Below are 19,940 nucleotides of genomic sequence, written 5' to 3'. Positions count from 1 at the left end.
TAGTCAATGAACAGCATTCTCACAAAGGCATTCCTCTTATCTAGGTGAGTGAAGGCAGTGTGGAGTGCAATTGAGATTGCATCATCTATGGATCAGTTGAGGCGGTATGCAAATTGAGTGGGGGTTGTAGTGCACTACATAGGGAATAGGGTGCCAATTCAGATGCACCCAATGAGATCTCCTGGAGTGTGTTTTGCCTGATTCCATAGGAGATACAAAAGAGATACACACACCCACACACACACACATATACTGTACACTACCGGTCAAAAGTTTTAGAGCGCCTACTCATTCAAGGGTTTATGATGGACTGTCGTTTCTCTTTGCTTCTTTGAGCCGTTGTTGCCATAATATGGACTTGGTCGTTTACCAAATAGGGCTATCTTCTGTAACCCCCCTACCTTGTCACAACACAACTGATTGGCTCAAACGCATTAATTCCACAAATTAACTTTTAAGAAGGCACACCTGTTAATTGAAATGCATTCCAGGTGAATACCTCATGAAGCTGGTTGAGAGAATGCCAAGAGTGTGCAAAGCTGTCATCAAGGCAAAGGGTGGCTATTTGAAGAATCTCAAATATAAAATACATTTTGATTTGTTTAACACTTTTTTGGTTACTACATGATTCCATGTGTTATTTCATATTTGTTATGTCTTCACTATTATTATACAATGTAAAAAATTGTAAAAATAAAGAAAAGCCCTTGAATGAGTAGGTGTTCTAAAGTGTTGACCGGTACTGTATATACAGTTTTAGTCGGAAGTTTACATACACCTTAGCCAAATACATTTAAACTCAGTTTTTCACAATTCCTGACATTTAATCCTAGTAAAATGTCCCTGTCTTAGGTCAGTTAGGATCACCACTTTATTTTAAGAATGTGAAATGTCAGAATAATAGTAGAGTGAATTATTTATTTCAGCTTTTATTTCTTTCATCACATTCCCAGTGGGTCAGAAGTTTACATACACTCAATTAGTATTTGGTAGCATTGCCTTTAAATTGTTTAACATGGGTCAAACATTTTGGGTAGCCTTCCACAAGCTTCCCATAATAAGTTGGGTGAATTTTGGCCCATTCCTCCTGACAGAGCTCGTGTAACTGAGTCAGGTTTGTTGGCCTCCTTGCTCGCGCATGATTTTTCAGTTCTGCCCACAAATTTTCCATAGGATTGAGGTCAGGGCTTTGTGATGGCAACTCAAATACCTTGACTTTGTTGTCCTTAAGCCATTTTGCCACAACTTTGGAAGTATGCTTGGGGTCATTGTTAATTTGGAAACCCATTTGCGACCAAGCTTTAACTTCCTGACTGATGTCTTGAGATGTTACTTCAATATATCCACATAATTTTCCTTCCCCATGATGCCATCTATTTTGTGAAGTGCACCAGTCCCTCCTGCAGCAAAGCACCCCCCACAGCATGATGCTGCCACCCCCGTGCTTCACGGTTAGGATGGTGTTCTTCGGCTTGCAAGGCACGCCCTTTTTGATCATACTTTTAATGGTAGGTTTATTTAAATTGATTTGCATTTTAATGAGGGAAATACGTATTTGACCCCTCTGCAAAACATGACTTAGTACTTGGTGGCTAAATCCTTGTTGGCAATCACAGATGTCAGACGTTTCTTGCACACATCTCAGGAGGGATTTTGTCCCACTCCTCTTTGCAGATCTTCTCCAAGTCATTAAGGTTTCGAGCCTGACGTTTGGCAACTCGAACCTTCAGCTCCCTCCACAGGTGTTCTTGGGGTCATAGGCAGCATTCCTCCACCTCCAAACACGGCGGGTTGAGTTGATACCAAAGAGCTCCATTTTGGCCTCATCTGACCACAACACTTTCACCCAGTTCTCCTCTGAATCATTCAGATGTTCATTGGCAAACTTCAGACGGGCCTGTATATGTGCTTTCTTGAGCAGGGGGACCTTGCGGGCGCTGCAGGATTTCAGTCCTTCACGGCGTAGTGTGTTACCAATTGTTTTCTTGGTGACTATGGTCCCAGCTGCCTTGAGATCATTTACAAGATCCTCCCGTGTAGTACTGGGCTGATTCCTCACCATTCTCATGATCATTCCAACTCCACAAGGTGAGATCTTGCATGGAGCCCCAGGCCGAGGGAGATTGACAGTTCTTTTGTTGTCACCTTCTCACCAAGCTGCTTGGCGATGGTCTTGTAGCCCATTCCAGCCTTGTGTAGGTCTACAATCTTATCCCTGACATCCTTGGAGAGCTCTTTGGTCTTGGCCATGGTGGAGAGTTTGGAATCTGATTGATTGATTGCTTCTGTGGACAGGTGTCTTTTATACAGGTAACAAGCTGAGATTAGGAGCACTCCCTTTAAGAGTGTGCTCCTAATCTCAGCTCGTTACCTGTATAAAAGACACCTGGGAGCCAGAAATCTTTCTGATTGAGAGGGGGTCAAATACTTATTTCCCTCATTAAAATGCAAATCAATTAATACAAATTTTGACATGCGTTTTTCTGGATTTTTTTGTTGTTATTCTGTCTCTCACTGTTCAAATAAACCTACCATTAAAATTATAGACTGATCATTTCTTTGTCAGTGGGCAAACATACAAAATCAGCAGGGGATCAAATACTTTTTTCCCCTCACTGTATTACACTGGCCCTGAACAATACAGCTGAATGCCATGGACCAATCAATTCCACATGTGGAGATTTCATGTGACTAAAGCATGCTTAATTTACTATGCTCTGTGTGGTTGGCTGAATGCATAGAATAGAATGGAATGTCTATTTCTATGGGTGGTTGGATCTTTTTGTGCAATTGATTGCTTCTATATAGCACAAATGATTTACCTCATTCAAAGATGTGGGAGTCTGTGACATCTTGTCATGCTCTTCCCCCAAGTGGTCCAAGTTCAGAATGTGGGTTTGTGTGTGCACGTGCACGCGTGTGTTCATGTGTGCATGCGTGCGTGTGTGTGTGTGACCTTGTATGGTGAGTGATTGAGTATGTATGGATCCTTATGATTGAAAGGTTTTTGCACTGATGGAGGACATGACACTTGTCTCCATTGTCAGTGTTCCAGGGTTGTCAGTTTAACCAGAGGGCTGTGGATATAAGTGGGGCTCTGTTGCCTTGGGAAATGTCAAGGAAATTATTTGCGAACTTTGACTCATAGCCAATATTTCAGCCTGTGTGTGTGTGTGTGTGTGTGTGTGTGGGGGCAGGCTTGTATTACTATCCTTGTGGTTACCGTAAATCCCCAAAAGTCCCCATAAGGTTACTAAAACAAGGACAATTCTCCCTTGTGGGGACATTTTCCAGGTCCCCATGAGGACAAAGGCTATTTTAGCTTAGCGGTTAGGGTTAAGGTTAGGGTAAGGGTAAAGGGCCATCCACACCAAGGACGATAACTATAACATAACTATAACAATAACAATAAATTATACATAACTATAAACGTTGGCAAGCATCCACACCAGCTGACAATTTATTGTTCTGAAGTACACCTGTCAATCAACTGATCAATGCATCCAACTGCAGGGCTGTAGGCGTTTTAATAAGGTGGTAAAACACACCATCAGTGGAAGCTGCTGAGGGGAGGACGGCTCATATCAATGGCTGGAATGGAGTGAATGGAATGGCATCAAACACATGGAAACTTTTTTGGTTACTACGTGATTCCATATGTGTTATTTCATAGTTTTGATGTCTTCACTATTATTCTACAATGTAGAAAATAGTAAAAATAAAGAAAAACCCTTGAATGAGTAGGTGTGTCCAACTTTTGACTGGTGCTGTACATGTAATGAAAAATAATTTAAAAGCTAGGATTTAAATGTAGCAATTCAACAACAAACGCTGTTTAGCCTGCACATATTTTACATCATGTCATTGCTTCCCATTGGGCACACATTGGTTGAATCAGTGTTGTTTCCACGTCATTTTAATGAAATTACGTTGAACCAACGTGGAATAGATGTTGAATTGATGTCTGTTCCCAGTGGGTTGCCTCGTTGCTCAAGTGGTTTGCAAGTGATTTCCATTTTTCTAATGATTGTCAATTCGTTTGGATCTTCTTTTTCACGGTTCTTTTCTCTCTGTCTGTCCTCTCTGCAACCATTTGCAATGCAACAATGGTATCATCACTGGTCAAAGTGATCACACCAACGCACTCTCTCTCCTTAATATTTAGTTTCCCCAACAGTTCATTTGGTCTAGGCCTATTTTACATTCAGCAGTTAACAAGAGAAAGCCTGCTTCTCTCCACGAAAAGCCTATTAAGCATAGTATAAAAAATTATAAAAATAAATGTCCTATAGCTTTTGTAACCTATAGCTTTTCCTGGGATTTCACGTGAAGAGGAATAGAGGAGAGGCTTGCGTAGCCTATAGCATATTGCACACGGGAACAGCTGGAAGAGAGAGGCTAGACATGTGTACCCGAAGTAAGAAGCTAAATATTAGGTAGATATTAGGCCATTCATCAAGGCTGCGCTCAGCGGTCCTGGACACGCAAATCGCTACTATTGATTTGGCCTACGTTTTTAGACAAGAACATTATTCTATCTAGGCTACAACTACACAATGGAATGAGAAATGCATTATTGTTATCAAGTGAGTACACAATTATTGTCTGGGGCTCTAAACTGCAGTGATGTAGGCTAATTTTAATAACCGCTCAACCGTCCTGTTTTGAATGCTTAGGCCTGATTATGCAATCATTTGGATAAGTTATGGGTCTATTCTCGACAGTTTACAAGGTCCAGAAAGGTACATTAGCAGGCTACTCATATGGTGTATTTTGATCACACCATCTCTCTCTCTCTCCTTTCAAACTGCCCTATTTTACATTGAGCAAGCACGAGCAAGCTGGAATCTCTCCTCGATAGGCTAGTAGTAGTATATAAAATCGTCAAATTAAGTGTACAACAAGTTGTTGTAGTCTAGTTTTTCCTGGGACTCCAAGAGCTAAGAGGAATAGCTGTAGCTGAGAGGCAGCGGAGAGGCCAGGTGCGTAATTGCGCAAAGAGAACCGTGAAGACAGACTAGAGATGAGTAGCCTAAGTTAGAAGCGTATGCAACCCATCATTCATTAGCTGAATATTAGGACTAATACTGCAGTGAATAGCCTATACCCAATGAATTTACACAGTGAAATATTTTTTTTAGCAGATTATGAAATGACAGGTTAGCCTAGGATAGTCTGCTCTCCCAGTCCCCGGGGGCACGGAGCTCGAAAATCTCCCCAATTGGTTAAGCTTTTTAAGGACAAGAAAATTATCATACCTAGCCTATAACAACACAATGCATTTTATATTTTTTTTCTAGTGAGTAAATAATTGTAGTCTAGGCTGTGTAAACTGCAGTGAATATGCCATATAAATAACCACTAAAAAGCACTGCGTTTCGAATGCATGTTTCATTCCGAAATAATAATAATCTAGCCTAGGCAACCATTTGGATCAGTAATGGGTCTTTTCTCAACAGTTTACAAGATAAAGAAAGGCACATTAGACTTTAGTGTGTATTTGTCAGGCTGTATCAGCGTAACAGGTAGGCCTATAACATCGGGAAATGGCCTTCTCATGCGCTGTTCATCCTATAATTAATGTGGCCAACAATATGCTCACACATGCCCAGTTATTCAGGCAAGTTTACCATGTGCTCTGCCTCCTCTCCATAGCCTCGTATGAACCATCCTGATCTAGCGAGCTCACATTCTGTTTTGCTACAAGAGAATGTGAGCTTGTGAGATCAGGATGGTTCGTTCGAGGCTCTCCTCTCCAAGCAGCCTAGCGCACCTAGAACCAAGAACGCTTCAGTAGAACTCGTCTTTGATTGGTTGTCAATGTTTCATCATCGGAGGGACAGGGAAAAAATTGTTCTGAAAGTGATCGAAATGATAGCACTTGTTAGCGTTCTCCACTCATTTTGTAATTGTCGTTGTAGTGTGAACGCTCCTGTTCACTTGAATTATATATTTTTTTTATTATTATTATTGTTATAGTTATCGTTATAGTTATCCTTGGTGTGGACGGCCCGTTAGCGTTAGATAAAATAGGATTTTGAATGGAAATACATTTTAGGCAGCGGTGGAAAAAGTACTCAATTTTTATACTTGAGTAAAAGTAAAGATACCTTAATAGAAAATGACTCAAGTAAAAGTCACCCAGTAAAATACTTATTGAGTAAAAGTCTAAAAGTATTTGGTTTTAAATATACTTAAGTATCAAAAGTAAATGGAATTGCTAAAATGTAGTTAAGTATCAAAAGTCAAAGTATAAATCATTTCAAATTCCTTATATTAAGCAAACCAGACGGCACAATGTTCTTATTTTTTTTTACTGACGGATAGCCACGAGCACACTCCAACACTCAGACATAATTTACAAACTAAGCATTTGTGTTTAGTGAGTCAGCCAGATCAGAGGCAATAGGGATGACCAGGGATGTTCTCTTGATAAGTGTGTGAATTTGACCATTTTCCTATCAAAATGTAATGAGTACTTTTGGGTGTCAGGGAAAATGTATGGAGTAAAAAGTACATTATTTTCTTTAGGAATGTAGTGAAGTAAAAGTAAAAGTTGCCAGAAATATAAATAGTAAAGTAAAGTACAGATATCCCAAAAAACTACTTAAGTAGTACTTTAAAGTATTTTTACTTACAGTTTTTTACGATTATTTACACACTAAAATTAAAATTTCCACACAATTAGCAAAATTGTACTCCAATGAGCAAAACACCTCCACAGATTTGCACAACATTACACACAATGTCCGCCTCACCCTTTTTGCAAAACATTACACACAGTGATTTGTAAAACTCTACACACATTTTCACACCTTAGACACAGATAAGGATCGTGAGGTTACTTCCTTGTAATTACAAAGCACCGGATTGGCAATTACCACACTAATGAACGAATTGGATAAACACATCTACCAGGTGTGGAAGCACACATGTGCTAATTTGAAAACGCAGCACTCAGGTGTGCTATAAAAGGCAGCAGGTGAGTTCACCTGTCTTCAACAAAAATGGAAGGAGTTAGAAGAAGAAGAAGAGTGAGAATGAGAGGGGGAGCTCAAAGAGGAGATGAAGGCGGTAGAGGAAGAGGAGAAGGAGGTAGAGGAAGAGGCATAGGTAGAGGAGAAGAAGGTAGAGGAAGAGAAGGAGGTAGAGGAAGACACCTAGGTAGAGGAAGAGGTAGAGAAGGACTTGAAGAGTTGATAGAACCTGAACAAAGAAGACGAGGACCAAATTTGACTCGAGAAATCCGTGCAACACTTATTGACCATGTTATCAACCATGGACTGACATTGATGGAAGCTGGACAAAGAGTTCAACCAAATCTCAGCAGAAATACTGTTGCGTCAGTAATTCGGACATATCATCGAGAAAACAGGTAAGCTAACCACACAGTATACATTGAAACTGAAGCTTGTATAATCAATATTGTTTACTGTGACATTTGACAGTAGGCTGCATATATATATATATATATATATATATATATATATATATATATATATATATATTTATTTATTTTTATCTTATTTTGTTTTTACATAGGATTGAGGGTCAAGGACACCAAGGTGGAAGGGGCCCTATGTTTAGTCGTGCACAAGAGGCCGCCATTGTGAACATGGTTTTGGCCAATAATTGTATCAGGCTACGAGAAATCCAAGCCAATATCATCAATGATGACAATATTTTCAATAACATCCAACGAGTCTCTCTGTCAACATTAGGTCGAATCCTAAAGAAAAATCAAATATACATGAAGCAACTGTATCGGATACCATTTGACAGAAATTCAGAGAGAGTGAAACATCTGCGCAATGAGTATGTGGAGGTATGCATTGTTCATCTGACTATGGTGTGGTATCATGCACTGCTCATAATGTTCTGTCACAAAAAAAATACTGTGCTATAGATATTGAATAGCATCCTATTTTCTTTAATGTGTTTCAGAGAGTCTTGCAAATGGATGCTGCTGAAATTCAACATGAATTTATATATGTGGATGAGGCTGGATTTAACCTTGCAAAAACAAGAAGAAGAGGGAGAAATGTAATTGGGCACAGGGCAATCACCAATGTGCCAGGGCAGCGAGGGGGTAACATCACCCTTTGCGCTGCTATCACACAAAATGGGGTCCTCCACCACCATGCAAATCTGGGACCCTATAATGCAAATCTGATACTTGCATTTCTTGACCGATTGCATGAGATTGTCACAGCATTACACCAAGTGGATCAGATGCGGTACATTGTCGTTTGGGACAATGTCTCATTTCATCGGGCTGCTCTAGTCCAGAACTGGTTCCATGATCACCCTGATTTTGAAGTTTTATACCTTCCCCCATACTCCCCCTTCCTGAATCCTATAGAATAATTTTTTTCAGCGTGGCGGTGGAAGGTATATGACCTGCGGCCTTATGACCGTTTGCCCCTCATTCAGGCCATGGAACAGGCATGTGATCTTATTGAAGCAGCTTCAGTGCAGGGGTGGATTCGTCACACAAGGCGATTCTTCCAACGGTGCCTTGCCAATGAAGACATAGCCTGTGATGTGGATGAAATGTTATGGCCTGATCCAGCCAGACGGAGAGACGGATAGTTACAGTATTCTTGTTGCTTTTACAGTAGTTTTCTTTCATTTCTGTTTACTTTTACTTTACTTTTCTTCAGAGTCAAAGTGTATGTACTGTAATTCATGCAGTAATTTTTATTTGTCTACGGATTTTATTTGTTTACAGTAATTGATATCATTGTTGGTTGATTACTGTAACTGATTATGGTAAGAAATACTGTAAGTATTGAAATAAATACTTTAAATATTCAGTCTGCAGCATCAAGTGTTGTGCAGTGCTTGGTAAGGTTATAGTAGGCCTACAGTATTTGTCTACATTCTCCTTCTCCTTATCTCAAAACAAATCATGAATAATGTTGTGAGTTTCTCACTATTTTTTGTCACCTACATTATCTCTCACATACAGTAAGAATGTCTGGCCAAAAATCTTTTTTTTTATTTTTTTTACAAATGTGTTTTTTATTTATCACAGCAGTGTGAAACTGGCTGCAATAGTGTATGATCATTGATGACTGTGTTGGTTAAATGAAAACAAATAGCATTTTCACAAATATGTGTATATGTTTTGACTGAAGTGTGTATGTTTTGACTGAAGTGTGTCATTTTGCAAACAATCTAGGAATTTTGCTAATTGATTGTGGTGTTTGGATAATTGTGATTATATTTTGACAAAAATAACTCTGTTTTCAAAATCGCGTGTAAACAATTGAAAAAAACTGTAAGTACTTTACACCACTGATTTTAGGTCCCCACAAGGGATAGTAAAACATATGCTGTGTGTGTGTGTGTGTGTGTGTGTGTGTGTGTGTGTGTATGAGGGAAGTAGTTGTGTGTGTGTGTTTGTGTACTGTATGTGTGCGTGTGTGTCAGTTTGAGCAAAAGGGAAGATTTCAGAATGAGAGGAAATAGGAGATGTTCATTGTTTCTCTTTTTGAGGCAACCTCCTTCTGTGATTCTTCTGTCATCTCCCAGAGCAACAAAATAACCTCTTTGTCTTTGAGGAAGGATTGAGACCTGTGAGCTGCATTTCATAGTGACAGGTGTCATCATAATTGCAAATGGAACGTGTGAAACATGTTGGCAGTAAATCCTCACTGGTGGCAACAAGGCTGCATTTGTTACATCACAGTTTGAAGGTGACTGTTCTTTGAGTACTTTTACATAGTGCACTTGAGCGCAACTTCACTTGAGCAATGCCTTTTTTTGCAGTGGCTTTTAGGTAGCTGTCCTCTTCGTTTATCTGGGTAGTCGGATAGCTATTGATAAACAATGACAATCTATGCTATGTTGTGTGGCGTCCTGCTGGGTTGTAGTACCAACTACTGTGTTGTCATTTTCCCTGATGTGTATTTTTGAAGAGAGCGTGTCTTGCTTACTGGTGGCCCACACGACTTTGCACAGACTTACCTAAAAATTACTGGCTTTGCTACGCCACTGTTTGCTAGGGGTTTGACTGTACACCCCTCCAATCTTATCCTTGTGCATATACAGTCTGTTGGCCACTAGAGGGCAATGCTATCCTTAGAAATACAACAGCGTCCTAAGAAAAAACCTAACTAGATCCATCCCATACTGTACTTAGTCATTCTGTGATTCTGGCTCTGCATTGACACAAACAATTATTTTGGCAAATTCATATAAAAAGTCTCTAATTTTGTGTATTGTCACTTAAATCTTGTATTTTCTCCACAAAGGTGTCACACTTTTACTCTGTCACACCTCTCTCTCCTTTCCTCTTCACCTTATTTTCTCGTCAAGTCTTTTCTTCAGTTTACCTCTCTCCTCAGCTCATAGACACTGTCTATTTTTGTCACCAATTCCCTGTCGAGCCGTTAATAACTTAACAGCCTTTCAATAGTGACCATGAACATTGTGTCACTGTCACATACTGTATAATGACTTGATCGTGACAACAAAGTGATACAGAAGGACAATAATTTGATTGAAAGTGATGGACACTTTCACGAATCAAAATGTTTGAAACAGATGTGATTCACAAAAAAAATAAAAAATGCCTCTAGTTCTAAACTCCATCTTTCATTCTGAGCCCAATGGAACATCATCATCATCATCACCATGATCTTCTTCATCATCTGTCAATCTTGCCATCCCAGAGCTCAGCTCTGCCCCCTTGACCCACCCAAAGGAAGGAAAGGAATGTCTAGCTTAATCTGTTATCCTCAATCCACTTGTTCCCTGCTGGAGATTACACGACTATGCCCTAATCCCACACATCACAGGGCGAAGAGAGATGGGCATTTCCTTTTTTGACAGGGGCACAGGGGTAGGTAAGGGTTACCTGGGGGGTGGCCCAAGCCATGTTTTCAGTTCTCTAATCCCTTTTCATCCCCTGTAAGCATTCCTAAAATGGACCTGGGATAATCCGCTCCGTACTCCTACAGATGTGGGACCCGACATGGTGTCCACCTATCGCCGCTGCAATTCAGCAATTCTCGTTGAAATACCCATAGAATAGGATGGGTTTGACATAGTGGCACCCTTACACTGCGTTCTGTTGGCTAAATGTTTGGCTACTGTGACACTCTGGCTCTGGGACTTTTGTATTTGAGCCAGGGTGTATTTTGTTTTGTTGGGTTTTGGTTTGGTTACGTTGGGCATTTGGGTTATTTCTAGGTTTGCCTTTCTGTTGGTTTCATTTCTAGGTTTGGTCGATGACTCCCAATCGGAGGTAACGAGTGTCAGCTGTCGGCTCGTTATCTCTGATTGGGAGCCATATTTATTCTGTATGTTTTCTTGTGGGAGTTGTGGGTTTTTGTTCCTGTTTAGTCATTGTCACTATTGGACTTCACTTTCGTCTTTTGTTTTGTATTGACGTGCTGTACTATTAAAGTCATCATGTTCACTCAACGCGCTGCGTATTGGTCCGCTTCCTCAGACGATCGTGACAGAAAAACCCACCATCAAAGGACCAAGCAGCGTGTCAAGCGGCAACAGGACCCTGCTCCGAAGGATTCATGGACGCCTATAAAGGATTCTTGGACTTGGGAGGAGATTCTGGATGGAAAGGGTCCTTGGGCACAACCGGGAGAGTATCGCCGCCCTCGTGAAGAGCTGGAGGCAGCTAAAGCCGAGAGGAGGTGGTATGGGGAGGCAGCACGGAGTCGAGGCTGGAAGCCCGTGGGTACTACCCAAAAATTTCTTGGGGGGGGGCTAAAAGGGAGTGTGGCAAAGTCAGGTAGGAGACCTGCGCCTACTCCCTGGACTTATCGTGGAGAGCGAGAGTACGGGCAGACACCGTGTTACGCAGTAGAGCGCATGGTGTCTCCTGTACGCAGGCATAGCCCGGTTCGACACATTCCAGCTCCACGTATCGGCCGGGCTAGATTGAGCATTGAGCCGGATGTCATGAAGCCGGCCCAACGCATCAGTCCACCAGTGCGTCTTCTCGGGCCGGCGTACATGGCACCAGCCTTACGCATGGTGTTCCCGGTTCGCCCTCATAGGCCGGTGCAGGTTATTCCACCTCCCCGTACTGGTCGGGCGACGGGGAGCATCAACCCGGGTAAGGTTGGGCAGGCTCAGTGCTCAAGGGGGCCAGTAAGCCTGCACGGTCCGGTATTTCCGGCGCCACCTCCACGCTCCAGCCCAGTACCACCGGTGCCTACACCACGCACTAGGCTTCCTGTAAGTCTGCAGAGCCCTGTGTCTCCTCCACGCACTAGCTGTATGGTGCGTGTCTCCAGCCTTTTCCCACCAGTGCCTACACCACGCACCAAGTCTCCTGTGTGTCCCCCGAGTCCTGTGCGTCCTGTTGCTGCTCTCCGCACTAGGCGTTATGAGAGTCCCCAGGGTCCAGCATGCCCTGTTCCGGCTCTCCGCACTAGCCCTTATGTGCGTCCCCAGGGTCCAGCATACCCTGTTGCTTCTCCCCGCACTAGCCCTGAGATGCGTGTCCTCAGCCCGGTACCTCCAGTTCCGGCACCACGCACCAGGCCTACGGTGCGCCTCAGACGGCCAGAGTCTGCCGTCTGCCCAACGGGGCCTGAACTGCCCGTCTGCCCTAAGGCGCTTAAGCCGCCCGTCTGCCATGAGCCGGAGCCGTCCGCCAGACCGGAGCCGCTAGAGCCTTCCTCCAGACAGGATCAGCCAGAGCCTTCCGCCAGACAGGATCAGCCAGAGCCTTCCTCCAGACAGGATCGGTCGGAGCCTTCAGCCAGCCATGAGCAGCCAGATCCGTCAGCCAGCCATGAGCAGCCAGATCCGTCAGCCAGCCATGAGCAGCCAGATCCGTCGGCCAGCCATGAGCAGCCAGATCCGTCGGCCAGCCATGAGCAGCCAGACCCGTCAGCCAGCCATGAGCAGCCAGATCCGTCAGCCAGCCATGAGCAGCCAGATCCGTCGGCCAGCCATGAGCAGCCAGATCCGTCGGCCAGCCATGAGCAGCCAGATCCGTCGGCCAGCCATGAGCAGCCAGATCCGTCAGCCAGCCATGAGCAGCCAGATCCTTCAGCCAGCCATGAGCCGTCCAGCCAGGATCCGCCAGAGCCGTCCAGCCAGGATCCGCCAGAGCCGTCCAGCCAGGACCCGCCAGAGCCAGCCAGCCAGGATCCGCCAGTGAGTCCGGTGCTGTCCCTTAGCCCGGTGCTGCCCCTTATCCTGGTGCTGCCCCTTAGTCCGGTACTGCCCCTTAGTCCGGTGCTGCCCCTTAGTCCGGTGCTGCCCGTTAGTCCGGTGCCGCCCCTTAATCCAGTGGGGTTTAGTTGGGGGGTGTTCATGTGGAGGAGGCTACGGAAGCGGATAGTGACTAAGATGGGGTGGGGACCACGACCAGGGCCAGAACCGCCACCGTGGACAGACGCCCACCCAGACCCTCCCCTAGACTGTATGCTGGTGCGCCCGGAGTGCGCACCTTTAGGGGGGGGTACTGTGACACTCTGGCTCTGGGACTTTTGTATTTGAGCCAGGGTGTATTTTGTTTTGTTGGGTTTTGGTTTGGTTACGTTGGGCATTTGGGTTATTTCTAGGTTTGCCTTTCTGTTGGTTTCATTTCTAGGTTTGGTCGATGACTCCCAATCGGAGGTAACGAGTGTCAGCTGTCGGCTCGTTATCTCTGATTGGGAGCCATATTTATTCTGTATGTTTTCTTGTGGGAGTTGTGGGTTTTTGTTCCTGTTTAGTCATTGTCACTATTGGACTTCACTTTCGTCTTTTGTTTTGTATTGACGTGCTGTACTATTAAAGTCATCATGTTCACTCAACGCGCTGCGTATTGGTCCGCTTCCTCAGACGATCGTGACAGCTACGTTCTGAACACTATGTTCTCTCAACTTTCTCTTCTCTTCTCTTTTAGCTATGTCAATTCATGGAAGTGTTTAAGAATAGTGATGTATCATCAACTGAGTTTTGTTTGGCAGGGTAGCACAATGTAGTTATGTTGCACACCAAAAACAGACTGACACCCAGGCTAGAGTGTGTTGTGGACCAATTGGATGACTCTTAACGTGCCAAATGCTCCCAAAGCTTGAAAAGAAGTCCTGTCAGTGTTAGAACTGTGTGAGATTATCGGGTTATAAATGTGGGATTGAGTTCTGTGGTTTTGAGCCAGCTGGCCACCTGGATAAATTAGTTTGTCCCCTGATTACATTCCCATTCATCTTTCAGGTATTTGCATTGAGAGCTGGGGCTGTATGCCTTGGCATTATACAGAACAAATACAGTGGTGTGAAAAAGTGTTTGCCCCCTTCCTGATTTCTTATTTGTTTGCATGTTTGTCACACTTAAATGTTTCAGATCATCAAACAAATTTAAATATTAGTCAAAGATAACACAAGTAAACACAAAATGCAGTTTTGAAATGGTTGTTATTATTAAGGGAAAACAAAATCCAAACCCACATGGCCCTGTGTGAAAAAGTGATCACCCCCTACAGCCTAAAAACTGGTTGGGCCACCCTTAGCAGCAACAACTGCAATCAAGCGTTTGCGATAACTTGCAATGAGTCTTTTACAGCGCTGTGGAGAAATTTTGGCCCACTCATCTTTGCAGAATTGTTGTAATTCAGCCACAGCCCAACTGCCTTTTTAAGGTCATGCCACAGCATCTCAATAGGATTCAGGTCAGGACTTTGACTAGGCCACTCCAAAGTCTTCATTTTGTTTTTCTTCAGCCATTCAGAGGTGGACTTGCTGGTGTATTTTGGATAATTGTCCTGCTGCAGAACCCAAGTTCGCTTCAGCTTGAGGTCACGAACAGATGGCCGGACATTCTCCTTCAGGATCTTTTGGTAGACAGCAGAATTCATGGTTCCATTTATCACAGCAAGTCTTCCAGGTCCTGAAGCAGCAAAACAGGCCCAGACCATCACACTACCACCACCATATTTTACTGTTGGTATGATGTTCTTTTTCTGAAATGCGGTGTTACTTTTACGCCAGATGTAATGGGACACACACCTTCCAAAAAGTTAAACTTTTGTCTCGTCAGTCCGCAGAGTATTTTCCCAAAGGTCTTGGGGATCATCAAGATGTTTTCTGGCAAAAATGAGACGAGCCTTAATGTTCTTTTTGCTCAGCAGTGGTTTCCGTCTTGGAACTCTGCCATACAGGCCATTTTTGCCCAGTCTCTTTCTTATGGTGTAGTCATGAACACTGACCTTAACTGAGGCAAGTGAGGCCTGCAGCTCTTTGGATGTTGTTGTGGGGTCTTTTGTGACCCCTTGGATGAGTCGTCACTGCGCTCTTGGGGTAATTTTGGTCGGCCGGCCACTCCTGGGAAGGTTCACCGCTGTTCCATGTTTTCGCCATTTGTGGATAATGGCTCTCACTGTGGTTCGCTGGAGTCCCAAAGCTTTAGAAATGGCTTAATAACCTTTTCCAGACTGATGGATCTCAATTACTTTCTTTCTCATTTGTTCCTGAATTTCTTTGGATCTCGGCATGATGTCTAGCTTTTGAGGATCTTTTGGTCTACTTCACTTTGTCAGGCAGGTCCTATTTAAGTGATTCCTTGATTGAGAACAGGTGTGGCAGTAATCAGGCCTGGGTGTGGCTAGAGGAATTGAACTCAGGTGTGATAAACCACAGTTGAGTTGTGTTATAACAGGGGGGGCAAACACTTTTTCACACAGGGCCATGTAGGTTTGGATTCTGTTTTCCCTTAATAATAACAACCTTCATTTCAAAACTGGATTTTGTGTTTACTTGTGTTATCTTTGACTAATATTTAAATTTGTTTGATGATCTGGAACATTTAAGTGTGACAAACATGCAAACAAATAACAAATCAGGAAGGGGGCAAACACTTTTTCACACCACTGTAGGTCTCAATGTACCTAAAGCATAGACTCTTACATACAGTGAGGGAAAAAAGTATTTGATCCCCTGCTGATTTTGTACATTTGCCCACTGACAAAGAAATGATCAGTCTATAATTTTAATGGTAGGTTTATTTGAACAGTGAGAGACAGAATAACAACAAAAAAATCCAGAAAAACGCATGTCAAAAATGTAATAAATTGATTTGCATTTGAATGAGGGAAATAAGTATTTGACCCCCTCTCAATCAGAAAGATTTCTGGCTCCCAGGTGTCTTTTATACAGGTAACGAGCTGAGATTAGGAGCACACTCTTAAAGGGAGTGCTCCTAATCTCAGCTTGTTACCTGTATAAAAGACACCTGTCCACAGAAGCAATCAATCAATCAGATTCCAAACACTCCACCATGGCCAAGACCAAATAGCTCTCCAAGGATGTCAGGGACAAGATTGTAGACCTACACAAGGCTGGAATGGGCTACAAGATCATCGCCAAGCAGCTTGGTGAGAAGGTGACAACAGTTGGTGCGTTTATTCGCAAATGGAAGAAACACAAAAGAACTGTCAATCTCCCTCTGCCTGGGGCTCCATGCAAGATCTCACCTCGTGGAGTTGCAATGATCATGAGAACGGTGAGGAATCAACCCAGAACTACACGGGAGGATCTTGTCAATGATCTCAAGGCAGCTGGGACCATAGTCACCAAGAAAACAATTGGTAACACACTACGCCGTGAAGGACTGAAATCCTGCAGCGCCCGCAAGGTCCCCCTGCTCACGAAAGCACATATACAGGCCAGTCTGAAGTTTGCCAGTGAACATCTGAATGATTCAGAGGAGAACTTGGTGAAAGTGTTGTGGTCAGATGAGACCAAAATCGAGCTCTTTGGCATCAACTCAACTCGCCGTGTTTGGAGGAGGAGGAATGCTGCCTATGACCCCAAGAACACCATCCCCTCCGTCAAACATGGAGGTGGAAACATTATGCTTCACCGCATCAAAGGGACGATGGACGGGGCCATGTACTGTCAAATATTGGGTGAGAACCTCCTTCCTTCAGCCAGGTCCTCTGTAGCTCAATTGGTAGAGCATGGCGCTTGTAACGCCAGGGTAGTGGGTTCGATCCCCAGGACCACCCATACGTAAAAATGGATGCACACATGACTGTAAGTCGCTTTGGATAAAAGTGTCTGCTAAATGGCATATTATTATTATTATTGAAAATGGGTCTTGGATGGGTATTCCAGCATGACAATGATCCAAAACACACGGCCAAGGCAACAAAGGAGTGGCTCAAGAAGAAGCACATTAAGGTCCTGGAGTGGCCTAGCCAGTCTCCAGACCTTAATCCCATAGAAAATCTGTGGAGGGAGCTGAAGGTTCGAGTTGCCAAACGTCAGCCTCTAAACCTTAATGACTTGGAGAAGTTCTGCTAAGAGGAGTGGGACAAAATCCCTCCTGAGATGTGTGCAAACCTGGTGGCCAACTACAAGAAACGTCTGACCTCTGTGATTGCCAACAAGGGTTTTGCCACCAAGTACTAAGTCATGTTTTGCAGAGGGGTCAAATACTTATTTCCCTCATTAAAATGCAAATCAATTCATAACATTTTTGACATGCATTTTTCTGGATTTTGTAGTTGTTATTCTGTCTCTCACTGTTCAAATAAACCTACCATTAAAATTACAGACTGATCATGTCTTTGTTAGTGGGCAAACGTACAAAATCAGCAGGGGATCAAATACTTTTTTCCCTCACTGTATACGTAAATCCCTCATGTTCCAGGCATTTAAAGAATCAGGACACACACGTGTCAGGACCCCCCCACAGACGGAATCTTTGAGTGGATTAGTCCTTTTAAGTGGGATGGAAAAAAGAGAGCGTAATGAATTGAAGTCAAATCCTCTTCCCGACAATTTTGTAATCCTCTGTGTGTGTGTGTGTGTGTTTGTGTGTGCATGTGTGTGTGCGTGTGTTTTCCTGAGTGTAGCCTATTTGTGTGTATGTGTGAGATTTCATTGTGTGTTTGGGGTGGGTACAGTGTGTGTGTGTGTGTGTGTGTGTGTGTGTGTGTGTGTGTGTGTGTGTGTGTGTGTGTGTGTGTGTGTGTGTGTGTGTGTGTGTGTGTGTGTGTGTGTGTGTGTGTGTGTGTGTGTGTGTGCATTAGTGGCCAGAGAGAGAGGCAGAGGTGTTCCTACCACTAGGATTACTGAATAAACCCTCATGTCTGTCAGTAATAGATAAATGTATGAAATGTTATATTACATGGTCCCATATTGTATCAAGTGGTGCTAAGACAATTGAGGATGTTACGTTGTAGTGAGTTGTTACACACGGTCCAACATTACTGTGTTGGTATGTTACAAAGTCTGTAACTCCAGATGTAATGTATATCAAATAACTATATTTTACTATGTAACTACTGTGTAAACAACAGTGCCATATATGTAAAATGTGTGTAGAATGTTATTTATTTTATTATTTTTTTTTACCTCTGATCAGATTGTTAAGATAAAAGCACTGCGTACACACACACACAAAGGGTGGGAGCCAGATGATGGTTGTGTGGGGACCTATAATCCTCAATACAGTTTTCCCTGTTTTAATCCGTGTGGGTGTTTACGTAGAGGTCCAATCCCTTCCATGGGCCACACTATTGTGGTGTGATGGCTCAGAGATGAATGACGGGTGGGCTGGGCGCTAGACTGAACACTCACTTGTGTGTCCACAACACAGTACATTACTCTTTAGACTGCCGTGGCTGCTGCCAACCTTGCTAACCCTGTATGCCAACACCAACCCAGCGCCAGTCACTGACTACCGACCAGGTAAGGGTAAGGGCATGGGATAAGGTAGGACAGGATAGAATATGGTTAAGAGGAAGGAATAGTTCTCCTTTGTCTTGGAAGACTGTTGAGAAATGAGAACCTTGGATTTATGTTTCACACATGTGGAACACATGCAGTAGAGTTGAAGGTTTCTTGCATAGAATTAGGATTTAGAATAAGTCATTTTATAGGATCTCTATGGTTTCTTGTAGGTTTGAGAAGGAGCACTTCATATACTTGATGTACTGGTGGTGTCACTGTACCGTGTCTTTTTGGTGGGGGTATCAGTTACAACCTTGTTGATGCTTTCATACTTTGAATTCATAAAACAAAGTTGATGGGACGCCTGATTCTACTTTATTTATGAATGAGGCTTGATTTTGGCTAAATGAGAAAGAGACTGGCAAGCGAGCCATGTTTCTGAGTGTTTTGGCTTATTTAGCAGTGTAAATACCAGATGCTGTGTTGGTAGAAAAAGGCTTTATGCCATAACGTCTCTCTGAGCTGATAAAAGTACAGTATTGAAATGTCCACAGGGTCACTGCTGACATCCGCTACAGGAGTTAAAGCCCAATCAACATGTTGCCTTTCATTTCATCAAACCCTACTGAAATAGTAATTTCATTCAACCCTACTGAAACAGTGACTTCATCAAACCCTACTGAAATAGTGATTTCATTAAACCCTACTGAAACAGTAATTTCATTCAAATCTACTGAAATAGTAATTTCATCAAACCCTACTGAAATAATAATTTCATTCAACTCTACTGAAACAGTAACTTCATTCAACCCTACTGAAACAGTAATTTCATTCAACCCTACTGAAACAGTAATTTCATTAAACCCTACTGAAACAGTAATTTCATTCAACACTACTGAAACAGTAACTTCATTCAACCCTACTGAAACAGTAATTTCATTCAACCCTACTGAAACAGTAATTTCATTCAACCCTACTGAAACAGTAATTTCATTAAACCCTACTGAAACAGTAATTTCATTCAACACTACTGAAACAGTAACTTCATTCAACCCTACTGAAACAGTAATTTCATTCAACCCTACTGAAACAGTAATTTCATTCAACCCTACTGAAACAGTAATTTCATTCAACCCTACTGAAACAGTAATTTCATTCAACCCTACTCAAACAGTAATTTAATTCAACCCTACTGAAACAGTAATTTCATCAAACCCTACTGAAATAGTAATTTCATTCAACCCTACTGAAACAGGGCTCTGTAGGTGGACAGCTACATATGACCATTAAGTC

The 19,940-nt window shown here is 42.9% G+C and overlaps 1 protein-coding gene across 1 annotated transcript in view; it reads left to right on the top strand.

Moving 5' to 3' along the window:
• The window catches only part of kcnh2b (potassium voltage-gated channel, subfamily H (eag-related), member 2b), a gene marked incomplete at both ends in the record, with an annotated part of 301,755 nt that overhangs the window by 172,140 nt on the left and 109,675 nt on the right, over window positions 1-19,940 (top strand). The window lies entirely within an intron of this gene.

This window comes from Coregonus lavaretus (assembly GCF_964263955.1).
Source record: "Coregonus lavaretus genome assembly, chromosome: 2".
Classification (NCBI taxonomy): domain Eukaryota; kingdom Metazoa; phylum Chordata; class Actinopteri; order Salmoniformes; family Salmonidae; genus Coregonus; species Coregonus lavaretus.
This window is presented reverse-complemented; position numbering and strand designations above follow the sequence as displayed.